Source organism: Scylla paramamosain, chromosome 47 (genome assembly GCF_035594125.1).
Source record: "Scylla paramamosain isolate STU-SP2022 chromosome 47, ASM3559412v1, whole genome shotgun sequence".
NCBI classification, from domain to species: domain Eukaryota; kingdom Metazoa; phylum Arthropoda; class Malacostraca; order Decapoda; family Portunidae; genus Scylla; species Scylla paramamosain.
Genome location: NC_087197.1, coordinates 6,070,692 through 6,093,973, shown reverse-complemented (window position 1 = coordinate 6,093,973; position 23,282 = coordinate 6,070,692). Strand labels below are relative to the sequence as shown.

The 23,282-nt window shown below is 39.5% G+C and overlaps 1 long non-coding RNA gene across 1 annotated transcript; it reads right to left on the bottom strand.

The window, feature by feature from the left end:
• Window positions 1-236: 236 nt before the first annotated feature.
• LOC135095038 (uncharacterized) lies at window positions 237-23,282 on the bottom strand. The gene is made up of 3 exons (XR_010264040.1): window positions 23,031-23,282; window positions 2,769-3,016; window positions 237-1,186 (listed from the first exon to the last, which is right to left on the bottom strand). It is a non-coding gene; the product is annotated as an uncharacterized LOC135095038 (long non-coding RNA).

Here is a 23,282-nt window from a genome sequence, read left to right as displayed (position 1 = left end):
ATTTTCAAGCTAACTGCTCTTCTAAACTTAGAAACTGCATGCTTCCCTTTCTGCGGCCTCACTGCACAAGATTTTCTACTTTCACTCTTATTTTGTATGCCTCTCAAATGCAAGTTACCCAGAATGATTCATTTATCTCTTTTTGTGCTAAACTTTACGAGTAGAACTCTCTGTCTGCTTCTGTATTTCCTTCTTTCTATAACTTTCTATAACTCTTTCAAGAAGGAGGTTTCAAGATTATCTCCTAATTTTCGATTTCACTTTTGGAACTGACACTCCAGCGAGTCTTTTTTTCACTCTTTTTGGTGCTCTTTTCCAGTACCCTATTACATAAAAAACCGGAGAATCAATGTAATGATTAAGATGGTAGCAAGACCAAGAGTAATGTATGGAACGGAAATGTGATTAGTGATGTAATACAATAGGAAAAGTTGAATGTAGCTGAGATGAAAATACTTTGGTTATAACATGCAGCAACACAAATGGACAGGATCAGAAATCAAACAATGTGAAGAACTATGAAGGTGATGGAGATAACAAGGAAGACAAAAAAGGAAGTTACAGTGGCCAAGTCGTGTGGAGAGAAGAGTGGTTGGGAAAACGAGTGACACACGATGCTGGATAGAAAACTAAGTGGAAGGCCAGAGCAGAGATGGATGGATCGCACAAGGAATGACCTGAGGAGAAGAAAATAAATAAATAAATAGATAAATAAATAAATAAATAAGTAAATAAACAAAAAAGAGCAAGAGGACTATATAGAGAGTAACATGCAAAAAACATTGACCAAACACAGATGTGAAAAAAAATATATCAAAAGAATGAAAAAGTGTTTAGATTTCCTTTATTCCCACAACAAATTGTAAATAAGTTCTCGTATGTGCAGTGATTTTGAATTCAGTTGATACACTTATATAAGTAAATACATATATAAACAAATAAGACTTCGAATATTGATAAATATTACACATATACAACTAACTACATAAATTATTTCCTATTTGCAATGAACATTTCCAAAGAGCAAAAGATGAATGAGCATAGCAAAGTGATGAGTAACAGGACAAATGGGGAGGACACAGTAGTGATGCTGATGATTGTAGTCTCAACATGACATTCTGTCAGATGTTTCATCCATCTTCGCTGTAGTTGTGACATCACGCCACTCTCCTTCATCTTAAAAACTCTGAAAGAAGACAGGAAGTGTTAAAAATGTGTACTAGCTTGGTATTTGTTAATTTCTCTCTCTCTCTCTCTCTCTCTCTCTCTCTCTCTCTCTCTCTCTCTCTCTCTCTCTCTCTCTCTCTCTCTCTCTCTTCAATATCAACATATGAAATATGATGATGAAGAACACAAAGTTTTAAAATACCTACGAAGTACTATCACTAAGGGTGGTGGGAATAAGAATTTTTGTTTTGTCTCAGTGTTTGCAACTTTGAAATAACGTTGCCCCTCCACTTCCACTCAGTAGTTCCTTTTTTTTCCTTTCTTATGGAGTAAATAATAACCCCTCAGGCAGAAAAGCCAATAGAGGAAATCCAGCTGGACCGATGGCGAGACTTTCCTTCCTCTTTCAGTCATTATATGAGGAAAGAAGTAGCCGGGAGGTCTTCACTCACTCAGCGGCACAAAAAAAAAAAAAGAACCGCATGAGCCTCTATTAATAAGAAGGTAAATGAGACACCGATGATTACAGCATCGTTTGTCTGCCCCTGGACATACATGTGCATGTGCAGGAGCGCTGCTCAGACTGCAGTGACTCGTCTCCGGACGGGTCACGCGTCTAATATGTGTCTCGAGGAATGCAATCATTTTGTTGCTCTCTCTCACTCACAAAGCAGATAAGATTCTCTGCTCTGTGCTCTCACTGTGCGACATTTGCTGGTCGAGTGTTCCTGTCTGAGGGACCTGCGTGAGTAGTACTTCATCCCCCATCCCCCCCCCATCCGTTGTCGGCAAGATGTGACGTTTCGTCTCTCTCTGATGCTGGGAAGAACGTGTCTCACCAGGGGCGAGGTGCTCACCTTTGTGGAGAAGGCTGGCCTCCTCCAGAGCCTATATTCTCTATATTTAATTTATAATTTAACTTCTTTTTGTCTTGCTATTTTTTCTGTTATGTTGTAATTGTTATTCTCACCATTATTTTTACTGCTATTATTATTATTATTATTATTATTATTATTATTATTATTATTATTATTATTATTATTATTATCATTATTATTATTATTGTATCATAAAAGTGATATGTTTACAGTCTTTGCTCTTCCAGTGGCTCAGTTTTGATTTTTCTATCTTTTTGTCGTCTTTTGCCAGTCCTTCCTGCATAAAATATTAGCCAATACATATAACATTCAAAATCATCATTTATTTGTATTTGTGTAGTTCTTACTAATAATGAAGAGATGTATAGAACCATTATTTATATAACTAACAAGGTGACGATTACCGGAAAGACAAATGTGAACCGGAGGTAAACCAACTCAGATTTCCTTGCGCAAATAGACTGTATAATTATAGCATAGCACAGCCACTAGCAGCAAGCAGCTGAAGTTCAAGCAGTGGCTGTGGGGTGACGGTAACACAGCACACACAAACACAATCAACCTGGTCAGTTGGAAAATTTAAAAGTTACCTAACACTCAACACACTTTATTAATTGCAGTAATGAGAAAAAAAATGCATGTGGAATAAAAAAAAAGTAAAGGATCCTTTATGCTACATAGTTTCTAACATAAATACACTTAAGAGTAAAAAATGATACTCACATTGCATTTAGAATTCGTATTAGTGGTGACCCTTTTCGCATGGCAAAGGAGTTTTCCTTCCTAAATTGAGGCTTTGGAACGATGTGTATCCGGCAGTCTTGTGCATATTCGTTGAACAAGTATGAGTGAGGACATATATATGCGTAGTTATTCTTCAGTACCTTTGTCATTCCTTCTTCGTTGGTTGCCACTATAGCCTCTTCACCTCTAGACAGCAGTGATTGCCACTGATCACTGTGAAGGGACTCCTGAAATGATTGTCAAAAGATATATTCATAAAGCAGTTATTGGATATATATAAATAAATAAATAAATAAATAAATATATATATATATATATATATATATATATATATATATATATATATATATATATATATATATATATATATATATATATATATATATATATATATATATATTGTTATGACCACAATTTCCAGCTCCTTCACAAAGCTGCCGCACTTTTTTTTTTTTTTATGTAGGAGGGACACTGGCCAAGGGCAACACAAATCCGCCCCCTAAAAAAATAAAAAAAATAAAAAAAAATCCCACTGAGATGCCTATTCCTGAACAGGGTCCGAAACGGTAGCCAAAAATTGAACGATAAGTGTTTTGAAATCCCCCTCTTGAAGGAGTTCAGGTCATAGGAAGGTGCAAATACAGCAGCAGGCAGGGAGTTCCAGTGCTTACCATAGGAAAAATGAATGATTGAGAATACTGACTAAATCTTGCTTGAGAATACTGATTAAATCTTGCATTAGAGAGGTGAACAGAACATGGATGAGAGAAAGAAAAAAGTCTTGCGCAGCGAGGCTGCAGGAGGAGAGGATGCACGCAGTTAGTAAGATTAGAAGAACAGGTAGCATGGAAATAGCGGTAGAAGATAGTAAAAAATGAAGCATTATGATGATGAGAAAGAGGTTGAAGACAGTCAGTTACAGGAGAGGAATTGATGAGATGAAAAACTTTTGATTCCACCCTGTTTAAAAGAGCAACATGTGAAGCATACTCCATATATGGACGGATAAGGCCCTTGTACAGAGCAGCTGGGAGGGTGAGAAAAATTAGCGGAGACGACTCAGAATGCCTAACTTCATAGAAGCTGTTTTAGCTAGAGAAGATATGTGAAGTTTCCAGTTTAGATTGTAAGAAAAGGACAGACTGAGGATGTTCAGTGTAGAAGAGGGGGACGGCTGAGTGTCACTGAAGAAGGGGGGGCAGTTATCTGGAAGGTTGTGTCAAGTTGATAAATGGAGGAATTGAGTTTTTGAGGCACTGAACATTCCCAAGTTTGCTCTGCCTCGATCAGAAGTTTTAGAGAGATCAGAAGTCAGGCGTTCTGTGTGGCTTCCCTGTGTGAACTGTTTAATGCCTGAAGGGTTGGACATCTATGAAAAGGCATGGAAAAGTGCAGGGTGGTATCATCAGCGTAGAAATGGATAGGACAAGAAATTTCGTTTAGATCATTGGTGAATAACTGGAAGAAAGTGGGTGATGGAACAGAACCCTGAGGAACAGTGACCATCTACCTCAGCAGCAATAGAATGGTCAGAAAGTAAACTTGAGATGAAGTTAAAGAGAAAAGGATAGAAGCCATAGGAAGGTAGTTTGGAAATCAAAGCTTTGTGCCAGACGCTGTCAAAAGCTTTTGATATGTCTAAGACAACGGCAAAAGTTTCTTTAAAAGAGGATGACCAAGATTCAGTAAGGAAAGCCAGAACACCAGTAGAGCGGCCTTGATGGAACCCATACTAGCGATCAAATAGAAGGTTGCGAAGTGATAGATGTTTAAGAATCTTCCTGTAGAGTAGAGATTGAAAAAACTTTGGATAGGCAGAAAATTAAAGCAATAGAACGGTAGTTTGAGGGATTAGAACGGTCACCCTTTTTAGGAACAGGCTGAATGTATGCAAACTTCCATCAAGAAGGAAGAGTAAATGTTGACCGACAGAGTTGAAAGAGTTTGACTAGGCAAGTTGCAAGCATGGAGGCGCAGTTTTGGAGAATAATAGGAGGGACCTCATCAGGTCCATAAATCTTCCAAGGGTTTAGGCCAGCGAGGGCGTTGAAAACATCATTACGAAGAATTTTAATAAGTAGCATGAAATAGTCAGAGGATGGAGGAGAGGGATGAACAAGCCATGAATCGTCCAAGGTAGAGTTTTTAGTAAAGGTTGAGAGTTAAGTGTTCAGCTTTAGAGATAGATGTGATAGCAGTGGTGTTATCTGATTGAAATAAAGGAGGGAAAGAAGAAGCAAAGTTTTTGGAGATTTTTGGCTAGGTGCCAGAAGTCACGAGGGGAGTTAGATCTTAAAAGATTTTTGGCAGAGTTTTTTGGCTAGGATAAGGAGAAGTAAGGAAATTTATGTGAAGAATATGAATGACTGCGCAGATAAATAATATTCTAGAAGCTTCAGGCTTTGTAGCTACATGACCAGGATACGTCGTCTCGTCCCCAGCCTGTCTCTCTCTCTCTCTCTCTCTCTCTCTCTCTCTCTCTCTCTCTCTCTCTCATTATTCTTTTCTCATTTGTTCTTACTACTTTCTTCGTTTTATGTCGCATTATCTCGCCGCACACAACACGCCCCCTCATAAACAAAAAAATTCGGAAGACATATAAATGCTTGCAAAACTTTTGGAATACACAAATTCAGAACATGACTAATCATGCACATTATCAGACTCAAACAAGGGACGTATACTCGTTATAGAGTAGCAAACACTGACATAATTAACTACTATAACAACTGAAATAAAAGGGGCTCCCACTAGGCCCTCCAACTCAGACTGCCGCTTCTTCTTTCTCCTCCTACTCTTCCTTCCAGACCCATCTCTGGTTCTACACCAGGACCAGTTGTCTCTGCTGCACTGGTGTGGAAGCTTTCTTCTGCAGGGCATCTTAGCCATCTCGTTTCCTTAGCAGCTACAGCTGCTCCAACATCTGTGACTCTGGCTACTCCTCTGTTTCCATCGTCTCCTCAGTCCTCTGCCATCAACTCTCACCTCTCCTCCTCTCTCTGCTACACAACGGCAAGCGACAAAACATCACAAGCAACCTCACTCAGCGCTGCCTCCCGACGTGGCGCTATATCGCTCACGTCAAATACATCATAACAACTTACCCCGGAAGAAGGAATAGGGCGAACAACATCACAAACAATCCCCACACCAGGAAAAACAACACTAGCCATAGCACAACGGAGAGGGGGCCCAGACAAGAGGTCATCAGGCTTGCCCGCCTGACACGCGCGGTTACACCCAACAAACGTGGCCACGCCCGACCACCAAACCTCGCCAAATGCTCCTGAGTCATCCCAACTCCAAAACGACCAAGTAGCAGGCCGCTACGTGCTTCCAGCACCTGTACCTCCTTAACTGCAGATGGTACATCAAAATGAAGCATCAAACCTCCGTCTTGCTCTCTCCGCTGGCTACTCACATTAGTGTTACTCCCAAGAAACTCTCCTCGACCCTCAACTTCCTTGTCATCCATTCCTGCCTTGACAAGTAGTGGGGCAACACATACATAAGGGACAGAACCCTCCTTAACTACACTGACAGCTGTTGCAGCAGCTGCCAGCACGAATGGCTCACCACGCGAGCAAACACCCACCGTATCTTGTCCTGGCAGGGGAGCATCCTACTCCCCACCTCCAGTGCACTCCGCAGGGGAGGAAACTCCCACCTCTCCAACAGAGTCAAGAGCCTTCCCGTCCTCGGAAGCGACTCCTAACACACCAGACGCAACTAGCTGGGGCCCAGACTGAGTACCGGCACCCACAGCCTCAACACCAGGTGACAACTCAGCCTGAGCATCGCCTCTGGGAGGCTTCGCAGGGTGAAGCAAGCCATCATACAAACAACCCAAATTCAACACTCCAGCCCCACCTTCAGCAACACTCTCATCAAAGTCAGATGCTTCTTGTGGCGGCACTGTGATTGTGCAGTCAGCCCCGGCACACTGACTCAAAGACGAGTCTGACTCTGACTCGTCAAAACCCTTGCCAGCAGTGGGAAAGGCCTCTGGGCATTCTGTCCTCACTGCAACCTCAATACAAATACTGCGCTCCTTTTGTGGTGGCCCTACCTTATTGCGGTCAATGCCAGTTTGTCTGGGAGTCCACGTTATAGTAATAAGTCTGCACGAGTTAGCCCTGTTGGTAATAAGTCTCCACCTAGCCCTCAACGGAGAAAGTCTGAGAGCATGCAACATAGCACTCCTCGTTATAGTATGCAGCCTATGTGCCATTATTGCAAGAATACTGGGCATTTTAAGTATAACTGTCCTAAGTTAGTGTCCGCCACTGCTTCCAAAACGCCACAGAAGCCGGTGGCTTTGATTGTGTCCCAGGGCCGGGGCCAGCAGAGTGATGAAGTCCGGCCTGTGTTTGATTGTGAGGGTAGAAAGGCCACTGTGGCCGTACCCTCATCTGTTGTTACCTCACCATCCCCTGTGAGGTCTGACTTAGAATGGTGCCGCCCTTTCTTGGTGTTGGGTCACTGTTGAAATTCATGTGGTTATATACCCCGATACAGTTTTGAGAGACACAGCCACACAACAGTCGCTGTGCAGGAATGTGACTGGGAGGCGAGTTGCCTCCAGTCAGCCTGTGTGGTACCGGGGAAATGGCGCTGCGGAGAGCTTCGCTACGGCGGAGATAAGGCTGTCATATCTGCTAGTGATCGCGGAGATGCTGGTGGCACTAGCGGAAGACCTGCCAGTGTCTGGAGTTGATTTTCTTCTGGGGAATGACCTGGCAGGTGGAAGAGTCTGGGTGCATCTCCCATCCTTGGACACCGACCCGGATGTGGAAACTGCTGATGCTGCTGACTCTGTTGTGTTACTCGCTCTAAGGCGAGACGAGCATCCCGGCATCGGGTGCCTGCGGGTTCTGCAACTCCTGGGATCGACTGGAATAAGATAGGGCCACCTACTTCTCAAATGTCTACTCCAAGAAGAAAGCACACTCAAGGTAGGAGTCACCGGGCCTCTTTCCTCTGCGGAACTGCAGCCTATAAGCCTCTGGCTGCAACTCATAAGCTCTCAGAATGTCAGCCTTAAACTGATCATAATCCTCCAAATTCTCTACTGACATCATACACTTCCAAAGTCTTGCCCTTCAACATATTGGCCACAAGGCCAACCCATCTCTCCTAAGGCTAATGAAATTCTGAGGCTTTCTTCTCAAATCTCCTAAACTACTCTGTCACCTTTTCATCGAACTCAGGAATCAACTTCAGACTCCTCACAATCTGGCTTTCTATTGTATCCCCCATCACTCCTTCTCCTCTCCTCAAGACATGAGATGAATGAACTTCTATTTGAGTCTTCTCCAATTCAAATATCCTATTCATTTCATCCTCTTCCTTTTCATACATCCTTGCCTTCTCCTTCTCTTCGGCCTAAAATAATCTGGATTTCTCCTTGGCCTTAAGAAATCTGGTCTTCTCCTCAGCCTCAAGCCTTCTAGCTTTCCTCTCGGCTTCATGCCTCCTGGCTTCTCTAGCCTCCTCAGTTTTCAATCTCCTTTCCTCAGCTTCCAATTCAACCGTTCTTAATTCTCTCTCCCTCTCAGCCTCCAACTCCATTCTCCTCATTTCCAATTTGAATCTTAATTCTTCAAACATGCCTTCAGTCTGTATGAACCAAATTTCTCAGAATGAAGATGAGATACCCAAGTCTGGCGGCTGTCAAATGTAAGACCTAAGAAATGGGTTTCCTCCATAAAAGAGATTCTTTTATCACAAAGATGCAAATCTGGATCAGGGTGAACACTATGAAGGCGGCAGAAGTGTATGGTCACAGTATTCGAAACCAAGAAACGAAATCCACGAGTTGCAGCACACTGATAAATCCTATTAATTGTTAACTGGAATTTCATCTCAATCAATGGTATCCGCGCAGCATGAAAGGAGATTGTCAAGTTATCGACAGATAAGAAACCACGAACTCCTGGAAGCACACCAGTGACACTGGTTATAGCCTCAGAGAAAAGTGTGACGCTAAGTTTACTACCTTGCGGCACGCCATCTTGCCATCTTCAAGCGGATGGGCTTCAGACAGAACGCTCCCAATCCCCACCCATGAAAAATAAACGAAGCGATTAAAACAGTTGTATAAAGATAGGGATCTGGCCACGGAGACCAAACTTGAACAGACTAAGTAAAATACTGTGGCACCAAGCCGCGTTGCATGCTTTTTCTAAATCGAAAATTATCGTGATGTGATGTTGATTAACTGCGAATCCTTTACAAATTGAAGATTCTAACGATAAAAGAGCACCAGACGCGACCGCAGATGAAGATTAACTCTCTGTCTGGTAGGGTGAGAGTGGAAATCCTCACTGGAGGTAAACATGTCTCTCAGTGCTCGCGGAAACAACTGTTTTACATATTTTTAAATTAATTTTGCAACGCAATATTTATAAACTTGAGAAAATGGCAATATTTTAAGCTTTTTAAACAATGGGGCAGAGTGATCCCTGGGTCTTGAAGATGTGATAACTCGCACTGATCTCTTTTGTAATTTTAAAACCTGCTGAATATGACAATCATTAGCTGTTCCCCAAACTTCCACCCCGTAGGTAATATATGGATATATAAAACTATTGCATAGTATTTCTAAAGTTCTGGTGTATAAAAATTTCCTGGCTTTATACAAGATCCCAATACTTTTTGCAATTTTATTTTTTATGTAATTAATATGGTGTGACCAAGACAGCTTATTGTCAATAATTATTCCTAAAATTTTTGTTGAATCAAGATTCTTTAACTTAACCTGGTCTATATAAACATTTATTGAATTAGTTTTATCAATTTTACCTCTATTCTTAAAAATCATGTAATGAGTTTTTGAGATATTCAATGAGAGTTTATTTGCATGAATCCAATCCATCAACTTTATCAGCTCTGAATTTTTTAATGTAACCATTTGATCAATATTAGAACCTTTAAGAAATAAATTTGTGTCATCTGCAAAAAGTATTTGTAACAAGAACGTTGAAATGTTAGCAATGTTGTCAATATATATCGAGAACAATAACGATCCCAAAATCATCCCTTGTGGAACACCAGACATAATTTGTAAGGAGTTTGATTCCGCTTCATTAAACAATACATACTGATATCTGTTTGTTAAGTAACTTTTTATCCATTTATAAGCTGTACCTCTTATTCCATACCTTTCCAATTTAGTAAAATGTTATGGTTAACAGTATCAAATACTTTGCGTAAGTCAAGAGATAACCCCTGCACCCAATGCTTCTGATATTTTGTTAACTAAAGTGATCAAAGCTAGGTCCGTTCCATGTCCTTCTCTGAAACCAAATTGATATTCATATAAAAGATTATATAACTTTATAAATTCTTGTAGCCTTTTTGTTCATAATTTGTTCCAATGTTTTAGAGAAAACGCTTAATACGGAAACTAGTCGATAATTATTCATCAGTGTACAGTCACCTCCTTTATATGTGGGAATAACCTTAGCAGTTTTTATTTCCTTGTAAAAAAGACTGGTTTATAATATGTGTCAGAGCCATTAAGAAAACCGGATATGTCCTCTTAATGATATCAGCTGTTATGTCATCATATCCTGGGGTCTTTTTCTTTAGCATTTCTATTACGTTAGTGACTTTATGGTTATCCGTAGGGTGCAAAAAAATTGAGTTGCGGTTTGATGCTGGTAAATATAAGGAGTAATGTCGATTACAAACAGGTACAGAATCACTGATATCCCTTCCAATATTTACAGAGTAATCGTTAAAAGCATTAGCAATAATTTCATGATTCTCTTCTGTTTTATCATTCACTATAATTTTATTTGACTTCAGAGTCGATTTCTTCTTTTTATTGATAATTTCATTAATTACTTTCCAAGATTTTTTGATGTTTCCTATATAGTCCTTTAACAGTTCCTCGTAATAGCTACGTTCAGCTTGAGTTAACTTTTGAAGGTTTCTTTTGTATAGCTTGTAATTATTTATATTTTCTTTAGATTATCTTTTTAATTGCAGCCTGTATAGTTTATTTTTAGTTTTTATTGACTCTTTCATGGCTGATGTTAACCATGGTTTCCTGTGTTTGTAACCTATTTTCATAGTAACTATTGGGAATACCTCCTCATAACATTTCGAAAACTCATTATGGAATTTAGTGAATATTTCTTGGCAATCAATAGTATGGACAATATTATCCCAATTTACAGTATTACAAATTTCAAGAAATTTCTTTATCCTAGACTCATAAAAAAAATCTCTTTGTTGTAGTCTTGTTATTTATTTATTTTTTTCACTATAGGTTTTCTTAAAACAAAATATAGGAAGGTGATCTGAGATATCTGTGTACAACGCACCATAAACAAAACTTATTGTGAGCATTATTATAAAATATATTGTCAATAAGCGTGGCTGAAATACTAGTAATTCTGGTCGGTTTATTAATTAATGGTAAAAAGGAGTAGCTTACCGAAGTATTTATGAAGTTTGACATTGGGAGATGCCTTTTATCTCTAAGCAAATCTAAGTTAAAGTCTCCCATAATATATGTCTCCTTTTGTTCCTTATTCACAATATTTTAAAATTTCATTCATGGACTCAAGAAAGGGATCAATTGGTGCATCAGGAGGTTTGTAGACAACTCCAATTATTGTTTTTTTGCCTTGTAGTTCTGAACTGCTTAGTTCTATAATTAATTATTCAACGCTATTATTATTATTGACTGTTGAGTCATCTCTCATTAAACACTATATCTTTAGCATATATCGAAACGCCTCCATCTATCTTCTCTTTTCTGTATATATCCCTCTTTACTTAGCCTTCCATGTTATACAAATTGGTATTTGTTTCATTAATCCACGTTTCAGTGAGACCGATAACATCAAAGTTCATCAAAAAAATTTTGTACGTGTTATAAGTTTATTTAAATTTTTTGGTGCATTGCGAATATTTAAGTGTAATAATAAGTTATGACGTTCACTTATTTCTTCAAATTCTGTATTAAAATGATTTTCATCAAAATATTTACTTGATAATTATATTACTTAACTGCAGCTTCAATCTCACCTCGTAAGAAATACTCCTCATTCCCTGTATCCTTTTAGTCATTCTTCCCTGTACTGATTCTAATAGACCTATATCTTTCCTGTAATGTGGGGACCAGAACTGCACAGCGTAGTCTAGATGAGGTTTGACCAACGCCAAGTATAACTTCAATATTACTTGGGGCTTTCTACTTTTAACACTCGTAAAAATTAATATATATATATATATATATATATATATATATATATATATATATATATATATATATATATATATATATATATATATATATATATACGAGTATATATGCGAATGCACTATTCAATGTAGGCTGTTTAGGCAGGAAAACTGCATTGATCAGCTGATCGCTTTGGCAGGCATATTATATATATATATATATATATATATATATATATATATATATATATATATATATATATATATATATATATATATATATATATATATATATATATATATATGACATTGGTAACACTATGTGGCGAGTAGTGAAGATGGGCGTTGGTAGCGCTGAATTCAGTAAGGAGTGAGCTGGTATTCTGGTTGAGACTGGAGGCTGGAAACACTGTGATTGGCCTGAAGAACAGTAGCGCGCCGGCCAACGCTATATAAGGGGCTGTGGCAGTCCCCAAGATCAACTGATACAGCAAGATCAACTGATACGGCAATAGCAATAACAATAGAACTAATATCAAAAGCGCTTTCGGATAAAAAAAAGAAAAAAACAATGTTGCATTGCACTAAGGTACGTCTCAAAGGCATTCGATAAAGTATGGCAAAATGGATTAAAGTTTAAACTAAGCCAAATAAAATTACCCAGCATCCTAAACAAGTTATTATACAGCTTTTTAGACAACCAGACAGCCTCAATATCCATAAGATACTACTCAGGATCACCATTCCAGCTACACAGCGGGGTACCACAAGGCAGTAGTATTTCCCTCACTCTCTACACCATCTATACCCACGACATTCCAGCACCAATCAGAAGACAGCACAAATATACAATACGCAGATGACATCACACAAATTATCACATCAACAATAAAAAAAAAAAAAAAAATGGAAAATCAAAACAAACACATAAAAATTTACACTATTGTCCATAATAATGAGAAAAATGGAACCAGTAACTATTGATGGGAAGAACATACACTACGCAAAAGACGCTAAAATTTTTGGGCTTAAACTGGGAGTAAATGGATACACAAAACGTAAAAAAGATATTACGAATAAAGGAGATTCAGAATTCAGGAGATTCGAATTCTTAGACACCAACATCAAACTACATCTTGCTAAACCGTGTGTACTACCAATACTGACATACCCAGCCTACGTTCTGAACGCTCTATCAAATTCTCAGATACTAAAACTACAAAGAAAATAAAACGAAGCACTTCGCTTTGCCTGTAATGAAAAATATCCATTCAGCAAAAATACAGAAGAACTACATACACTTGCTAAAATAGAACCAATTAACAAAACACTACACACAAGGGGAAATAACATTAACACAAAATGATAAGCATTCTCAAAGACACAACCCACACAACAACAATACACGAACACGAACAAGGAGTAGAGCACACTTGGTTAAAAATATCAAAGCAACCTCCGAGACCGCTATTCACAAGATAAAACACCACTTCTCATACTTCCACTAACTTCTAAGTCCATCTGTATAAAAGTAAAGATGAACAAATAACAAATAAACAAATAAACAAATAACTCATTCAACATGACGGCTATTCCGTCTTCTTTCACTCTACCACTTCCTTCATAACTTCACCTAATCGTCATTTTCTACTCTTCACACTCTTCTTTCAGCCCACTGTTCATCGCGCTACAGAGACGCTTTACAGAGTGAGGGCCAGTGTTTCGATCCTGAGTTATGTTGTAATGTGGTAGTGTGCTTGTGCCCTGTGGTACTGCTCTGTGTGGGCAACAAAGACAGGAGTGCTAGTGAGCCTGTGTTTTGTTGCCCCTTCCCTCGTCTCAGTAGTCTGTTGAGTCAAGACAGGTGCCGAGTGTACGTGACTTGCACCCACTAGCCAAAAGGGGCCCAACCACGACAACGGTGGTGGATTCCTGTTGTGTGCTCTGACCGCCTTGGGCTGCTGCAGTGGTAAGTGTGTACCTGAGGGCGCCTGAAGACAGGAAAAAGGAGCGTGCACAACAAAAAAAAAAAAAAAAAAAAAAAAAAAAAAAAAAAAATATATATATATATATATATATATATATATATATATATATATATATATATATATATATATATATATATATATATATATATATATATATATATATATATATATATACACAGTAAAATCCCTCTCATCCAGCATTTGAGTATCTGGCAGCTTCAAGTATCCGGCACATTTTTCCCCGAGCCTTAAAATCAATAAAAAATCAATGTGTACTCATAAAATCCATTAAAATTCCTGCGCGAGGCATACTTTGTCCCCTCGCCACCAGAGCGCACTGCTTCGCGCCACCCGCGGCCCACTGCACTGTGTTTACTCAGTGACTCAATCCCGTGTGTGCACTGTTTATCGCCTGACGCCTTCATCATGCCTAAAGTTGTAGAAAAGAGGAAGCGTGTTGTGCTTATACTTAAGCAGCTGATCAGATCAGCTGCTGATTAAGATCAGCTGATCTTTGTTATGGTAAGATGCGTGAGTGTAGGGTGGTGATTGTGGACATAATTTCACTTCTATTCAAGTATCTGGCAATATTCAAGTATCCACCATGTCGGCGGTCCCGTTGATGCTGGATAAGAGGGATTTTACTGTATATATATATATATATATATATATATATATATATATATATATATATATATATATATATATATATATATATATATATATATATATATATATATATATATATATATATATATATATATATATATATATATATATATATATATATATATATATATATATATATATATATATATATATATATATATATATGTATATTTTTTTTATTTCGTCATATTTTTTTTTTTTTTTTATGTAGGAAGGACACTGGCCAAGGGCAACGAAAATCCAATAAAAAAAATGGTCACTGAAATGCCAGTCCCATAAAAGGGTCAAAGCAGTAGTCAAAAATTGATGAATAAATGTCTTGAAACCTTCCTCTTAAAGGAATTCAAGTCATAGGAAGGTGGAAATACAGAAGCAGGCAGAGAGTTCCAGAGTTTACCAGAGAAAGGGATGAATGATTGAGAATACTGGTTAACTCTTGCGTTAGAGAGGTAGACAGAATAGGGGTGAGAGAAAGAAGAAAGTCTTGTGCAGCGAGGCCGCGGAAGGAGGGGAGGCATGCAGTTAGCAAGATCAGAAGAGCAGTTAGCATGAAAATAGCGGAAGAAGCCAGCTAGAGATGCAACATTGCGGCGGTGGGAGAGAGGCTGAAGACAGTCAGTTAGAGGAGAGGAGTTGATGAGACGAAAAGCTTTTGATTCCACCCTGTCTAGAAGAGCAGTATGAGTGGAAGCCCCCCAGACAAGTGAAGCATACTCCATATATGGACGGATAAGGCCCTTGTACAGAGTTAGCAGCTGGGGGGTGAGAAAAACTGGCGGAGACGTCTCAGAACACCTAACTTCATAGAAGCTGTTTTAGCTAAAGATGAGATGTGAAGTTAAGATTATAAGTAAAGGACAGAACGAGGATGTTCAGTGTAGAAGAGGGGGACAGTTGAGTGTAATTGAAGAAGAGGGAATAGTTGTCTGGAAGGTTGTGTCGAGTTGATAGATGGAGGAGTTGAGTTTTTGAGGCATTGAACAATACCAAGTTTGCTCTGCCCCAATCAGAAATTTTAGAAAGATCAGAAGTCAAGCGTTCTGTGGCTTCCCTGTGTGAAATGTTTACCTCCTGAAGGGTTGGACGACTATGAAAAGACGTGGAAAAGTGCAGGGTGGTATCATCAGCGTAGGAGTGGATAGGACAAGAAGTTTGGTTTAGAAGATCATTAATGAATAATAGGAAGAGAGTGGGTGATAGGACAGAACTCTGAGGAACACCACTGTTAATAGATTTAGGAGAAAAACAGTGACTTTCTACGACAGCAGCAATATAACTGTCAGAAAGGAAACTTGAGATGAAGTTACAGAGAGAAGGATAGAAGCCGTAGGAGGGTAGTTTAGAAATCAAAGCTTTGTGCCAAACTCTATCAAAAGCTTTTGATATGTCCAAGGCAACAGCAAAAGTTTCACCAAAATCTCTAAAAGAGGATGACCAAGACTCATTAAGGAAAGTCAGAAGATCACCAGTAGAGCGGCCTTGACGGAACCCATACTGGCGATCAGATAGAAGGTTGTGAAGTGATAGATGTTTAAGAATCTTCCTGTTGAGGATAGATTCAATAACTTTAGACATGCAGGAAATTAAAGCAATAGGACGGTAGTTTGAGGGATTAGAATGGTCACCCTTTTTAGGAACAGGTTGAATGTAGGCAAACTTCCAGCAAGAAGGAAAGGTAGATGTTGACAGACAGAGCTGAAAGAGTTTGACTAGGCAAGGTGCAAGCACGGTGGCACAGTTTCGGAGAACAATAGGAGGGATCCCATCAGGTTCATAAGCCTTCCGAGGGTATAGGCCAGCAAGGGCATGGAAAACATCATTGCGAAGAATTTTAATAGATGGCATGAAGTAGTCAGAGGTTAGAGGAGAGGGAGGAACAAACTCAGAATCGTACAAGGTAGAGTTTTTAGCAAAGGTTTGAGCGAAGAGTTCAGCTTTAGAAATAGATGTGATGAAAGTGGTGCCATCTGGTTGAAATAAAGGAGGGAAAGAAGAAGAAGCAATGTTATTGGAGATATTTTTGGCTAGATGCCAGAAGTCACGAGGGGAGTTAGATCTTGAAAAGTTTTGACCCTTTCTGTTAATGAAGGAGTTTTTGGCTTGTTGAAGAACAGACTTGGCATGGTTCCGGGCAGAAATATAAAGTGCACGAGATTCTGGTGATGAAAGACTAAAGTACCTTTTGTGGGCCAACTCTCTATCATGTATAGCACGAGAACAAGCTGTGTTAAACCAAGGTTTAGAAGGTTTAGGTCGAGGAAAAGAGTGAGGAATGTACGCCTCCATGCCAGACACTATCACCTCTATTATGCGCTCAGCACAGATATAGATAGATAGATAGATAGATATTTTATTGACCACAGCAAACAGATAATACCAATGGATTGTACATAAAAGTATTACATAATCTACAAGATAATATTAAATTATTATCACTTCCTAACTGTAGTCCATCATCTATTAGTTACTAGAAGTCTATTATTACAAAAATAAACGAGCTAAACATAAACACTGGAGAAATACCTATTCTTAGGCCCCTTGTTTATAAAATATATATAAACAATCTTCTTCACACAAAGACGGGTCTCTGACACAGAAGCAGTAATCATTCCAAGGAAAATCAGCAAAATACCTGCTCAGGTCCCCCCAACTAGCAGAGGCAAATCGCCAGAGGCACCTTCACTTATGGGGATCCTGAGGAGGGATTGGAGCGATAGGACAAGATACAGATATAAGATTGTGATCGGAGGAGCCTAATGGAGAAGAAAGGGTGACAGTATAAGCAGAAGGATTAGAGGTCAGGAAAAGGTCAAGAATTTTGGGCGTATCTCCAAGACGGTCAGGAATAGTAGTAGGGTGTTGCACCAATTGCTCTAGGACGTGGAGGATAGCTGAAGTTGAAGGCTATAACTCGCCGCACCGAATATTGGCCGGTGAGGCGGAGCTCGGGGATTCCCCCAGTGGTGCTACAAGTAATTTGTTATAGATTATAACACTGTCTACTCCTTCTTGTAACCCCGATTCACCTCCTTAACCCTTGTGGCTCTCTCATTGTTATGATTTTTTGTCACCCACCACCACTGAGATAAATATCAAAACAATGTTTTCTATACAAAGGTCTCGTTTCCTCAAATAGTAAACTTGGCATATCAGCGGACGTGAGCGACATTGCCGCTCTTCTGACTCCGCCCACCGCCTAGACTTTTACCTCAATGGTGGTGTGGAAAAAAAGTCAAACTAAATAAATAAAGTAGACGTGCAGTTTTATTAAATGTATTATATTATGTAATGAGAGAGAGAGAGAGAGAGAGAGAGAGAGAGAGAGAGAGAGAGAGAGAGAGAGAGAGAGAGAGAGAGAGAGAGAGAGAGAGAGAGAGAGCGGAAGGCTGGTGGGCGTTCCGTGGTATCTTTTGAAGACGCGGCAACACTGGGGAATTTCCCTTAGTAACTCCGCCTCACCGGCCAAAATTCGGTGCGGCGAGTATAGTTCACCAGGATGGTCAGTGAAGGGAGAGGAAAGCCAAAGCTGGTGGTGAACATTAAAGTCTCCAAGAATGGAGATCTCTGCAAAAGGGAAGAGGGTCATAATGTGCTCCACTTAAGTAGTCAAAGAATTTCTTATAGTCAGAGGAGTTAGGTGAAAGGTATACATCACAGATAAATTTAGTTTGAGAGTGATTCTGTAGTCGTAACCAGATGGTGGAAAACTCGGAAGATTCAAGAGCATGGGCACGAGAGCAGGTTAAGTTATTGCGCACATAAACGTAGCATCCAGCTTTGGATCGAATATATATATATATATATATATATATATATATATATATATATATATATATATATATATATATATATATATATATATATATATTTTTTTTTTTTTCTTTTTATAGTTGGGGCTGTACTTTCTCTAATCTCATGTAGTTGGAGTGTAGAGGGAGGTGGGAGCCTCTCCACAGAAAGGCATATGAACGGATTTTGCCAGTCTGAGAACATCTCTGGGAAGCCTCGCCTCCTTAGGTTGATGCACAAGATCAAGGAGTTCTAAATATGCTGCAAATGTATGCAATAAAATAATTGTTTTCAAGCGTTTTCAGAAATATACTAGAAATATTTCTTAGTTGTCAACTACTATAGTTAGTTCGGAATCAGATTATGGAATCTTGTGCTTATGATTAGGAGATTAACTGTCAAGAGTATAAAAATCTATCTGGAAAAGTGGTGGTAATATTCTAGAGTCATTTCAACCATTATTATTGGTTGTTTTAGTTCCATTCTTTCGCAGACACATTAGTATAGACTTAAACGTAACAGAGTGGGGAAAATGCCACCTCCCCTGTAACTCACCAAATACTGTTCAAATGTGTCTGTGAAAGAATGGGACCTAAACAATCAGTAATAACGGCGGGAAAGATCTCTAGAATATTACCATAGTGGCTTCATATTGAAACTGATGAGATGTATGTAAGTACCAGTTAATAATCATATTCCTAATAATCAATTCGCCAGCCACCGCGTAGCCTACAATCTCCTATGCCTGCAGCATTATAGCCAATCTTGTTTTTATTTGCCGTTCCATTTCAACATCTCACATTCTCAATATGATGTGCTATATTCAGTTAAATAAATACGATTTTTTCCATCTACTAGGTAATGCTGTTTACTAGCCCAAGCTTGATAAAGCCCAGTTAGAGCATATAACATGTTTCTGACCAAGAATAATTAAAACTTTGCTTTTTGCATTAAAATACATAAATGTTGCAATTAAGAGGAGGAGGCAGTAGACACCTACCGAAACGATAATTACTCCCAGTGAGGTCTAAAGCACTGTTCAGGGGGTGCTGTGAACTTATCATTAAACCCAGCTGTGACCTCATTGAACGTTTCCCTGTGTGTCTCACAACACAAGGGGGCAGTCACAGCCTGACCTCTAAAGACAACTCTCTTCCTCCACACAAAACTACAAACACCTAATAACACACACACCCTTCACTCAAAAATTTTAAAATCATCATGGCGATTCCTACACCAGCCTCGGAGACCCCCATCTGGGGAGAGGACCATAAATGTCCCCAGGTCGGACTGCCTTTCTGTCGACAACCCTAAGTGTCTTGACACCCCCCTCAAATTTTTCGTCATTAACTTCTGCAACATTCGCGGTCTAAGATCTAATTTTCAATCTGTAGAACACCACCTCTCCTCTTCTAAACCTCATCTTCTTTTCCTCACTGAAACTCAGGTGTCTGAAGCAACTGACAGTAGCCCCTTTTCTGTTCCCTCCTACTTTCTCTATCCTCATTTTCGATCCAAAGCTGGATGCTGCGTTTATGTGCGCAATGACTTAACCTGCTCTCGTGCCCATGCTCTTGAATCTTCCGAGTTTTCCACCATCTGGCTACGACTACAGAGTCACTCTCATACTAAATTTATCTGTGCTGTATACCTCTCATCTAACTCCTCTGACTATAAGAAATTCTTTGACTACTTAACTTCCAAAGTGGAGCACATTCTGACCCTCTTCCCTTTTGCAGAGATCTCCATTCTTGGAGACTTCAATGTTCACCACCAGCTTTGGCTTTCCTCTCCCTACACTGACTATCCTAGTGAACTAGCCTACAACTTTGCTATCCTCCATGACCTAGAGCAATTGGTGCAACACCCTACTCGTATTTCTAACCGTCTTGGAGATACGCCCAACATTCTTGACCTTTTCCTGACCTCTAATCCTTCTACTTATGCTGGCACCCTTTCTTCTCCGTTGGGCTCCTCCGATCACAATCTCATATCTTTATCTTGTCTTATCGCTCCAATCCCTCCTCAGGATCCCCCTAAGCAAAGGTGCCTCTGGCGTTTTGCCTCTGCTAGTTGTGGGGACCTGAGGAGGTATTTTGCTGATTTTCCTTGGAATGACTACTGCTTCCGTGTCAGAGACCCGTCTTTGTGTGCTGAGCGCATAACAGAGGTGATAGTGTCTGGCATGGAGGTGTACATTCCTCACTCTTTTTCTTGTCCTAAACCTTCTAAACCTTGGTTTAACACAGCTTGTTCTCGTGCTATACATGATAGAGAGGTGGCCCACAAAAGGTACTTAAGCCTTCCATCACCAGAATCTCATGCACTTTATATTTCTGCCCGGAACCATGCCAAGTCTGTTCTCCAACTAGCCAAAAACTCCTTCATTAACAGAAAATGTCAAAACCTTTCAAGATCTAACTCCCCTCGTGATTTCTGGCATCTAGCCAAAAATGTCTCCAATAACTTTGTTTCTTCTTCTTTCCCTCCTCTGTTTCAACCAGATGGCACCACTGCTATCACGTCTATTTCTAAAGCTGAACTCTTTGCTCAAACCTTTGGTAAAAACTCTACCTTGGACGATTCTGGGCTTGTTCCTCCCTCTCTTCCACCCTCTGACTACTTCATGCTACCTATTAAAGTTCTTCGTAATGATGTTTTCCATGCCCTCGCTGGCCTAAACCCTTGGAAGACTTATGGACCTGATGGGGTCCGTTCTATTGTTCTCCAAAAATGTGCCTCCGTGCTTGCACCTTGCCTAGTCAAACTCTTTCAGCTCTGTCTGTCAACATCTACCTTTCCTTCTTGCTGGAAGTTTGCCTACATTCAACCTGTTCCTAAAAAGGGTGACCGTTCTAATCTCTCAAACTACCGTCCTATTGCTTTAATTTCCTGCCTATCTAAAGTTTTTGAATCTATCCTCAACAGGAAGATTCTTAAACATCTATCACTTCACAACCTTCTATCTGATCGCCAGTATGGGTTCCGTCAAGGCTGCTCTACTGGTGATCTTCTGGCTTTCCTTACTGAGTCTTGGTCCTCCTCTTTTAGAGATTTTGGTGAAACTTTTGCTGTTGCCTTGGACATATCAAAAGCTTTTGATAGAGTCTGGCACAAAGCTTTGATTTCCAAACTACCCTCCTACGGTTTCTATCCTTCTCTCTGTAACTTCATCTCAAGTTTCCTTTCTGACCGTTCTATTGCTGCTGTGGTAGACGGTCACTGTTCTTCTCCTAAATCTATTAACAGTGGTGTTCCTCAGGGTTCTGTCCTGTCACCCACTGTCTTCTTATTATTCATTAATGATCTTCTAAACCAAACTTCTTGTCCTATCCACTTCTATGCTGATGATACCACCCTGCACTTTTCCACATCTTTTCATAGACGTCCAACCCTTCAGGAGGTAAACATATCACGCAGGGAAGCAACAGAACGCTTGACTTCTGATCTTTCTAAAATTTCTGATTGGGGCAGAGCAAACTTGGTATTGTTCAATGCCTGAACCTGTAGTAAACCTTGGAAAAGTGATGGAAATCGACAGTTCTTTCAATGTGGCGGATGATCCGCAGAATGGAAACGTACCATAACTCACATGGGTAAAGGCGCCCGAACGCACGCAGAGCCAACTGCTCTTTTGATCCTGCTAACTGCATGCCTCGCTGCACAAGACTGTTTCCTTTATCTCACCCTTATTCTATCCCTTTCTCTAATGCAAGAGTTAACAAGTATTCTCAGTCATTCATCCCTTTCTCTGGTAAATTTTGGAACTCCCTGCCTGCTTTCGTATTTCCACCTTCCTATGACTTGAACTCTTTCAAGAGGGAGTTTTCAAGACACTTATCCTGCAATTTCTGACTATCGCTTTCGACTCTGTTTGGGGATCGGCACCTCGGTGGGTCTTTTTTATTTATTATATTTTTGTTGCTGTTGACCTGTTCCCCTCCTACATAAAAAAAAAAATAAATAAATAAATAAAAATAAACACTTCAAAGCTTTTGTTTCATTCTAGATTATATCCCCCTCAAAAAAAAGAAAAAAATAGTAGCAGGACAACTATAGGACCTGGACTAACTCACGAATTCACAGACAGTTGTTGTTAGCCTTGCGTACGGTACTGGTGAATTCATGGGCACGTTTAATAATCGATTTTATATTCTAATAGATAGAAGAACAGAGTTTTTGTCATCACACACCGCTAAATTCCTAATTATTCACAGATCCTGGAAGCATATGTTATTATGACTGTATTCTGGATTAGGGGACACGTGATCACTACTCAAAGATTCCGAAGGATGCATAAGATTAAAAAAAAGATTGAGAACCCCTGTCTTAGAAGCTCATTACCGTGCAGAGGACTTTTATTGAAGATCTCTGAAGATTATCATACATATATTGTTCAGAATCAGACAGTACCACTGATGGCTAAAGATCAACAGTAAGCCGTTAAAGAATGAAAGTCCAATTCTCGTTCATGATAACTGCTTATTATGGGATTAAACAACGATTGAAAATGTAACGAAATAATGTCAAGCATAACACATTTTCCAAAAAGCAAGCACCAAGTTAATTAAGGAAAATTATCACATGCTCATCATACCTTTAAGTATTCAACAGTGGCAGTTCCTTTTTTCACCAACAGATTGAACTTTGGATCTTGAAATACATCTTCTATGGAGGAAATGGATGGTAATGGAGGACCGACGGACAATGATGACACGAGGTTACTGGTGTAGTGTGCCAAAAGTATAACATGTAGACCCATTAGGGTCAACAGCATGAGTCGGCCTGGAAAACGAACAGGTTTCCAGCAGCATCCTGTGAACCACGATTTAAATATTAGTGTCATTGA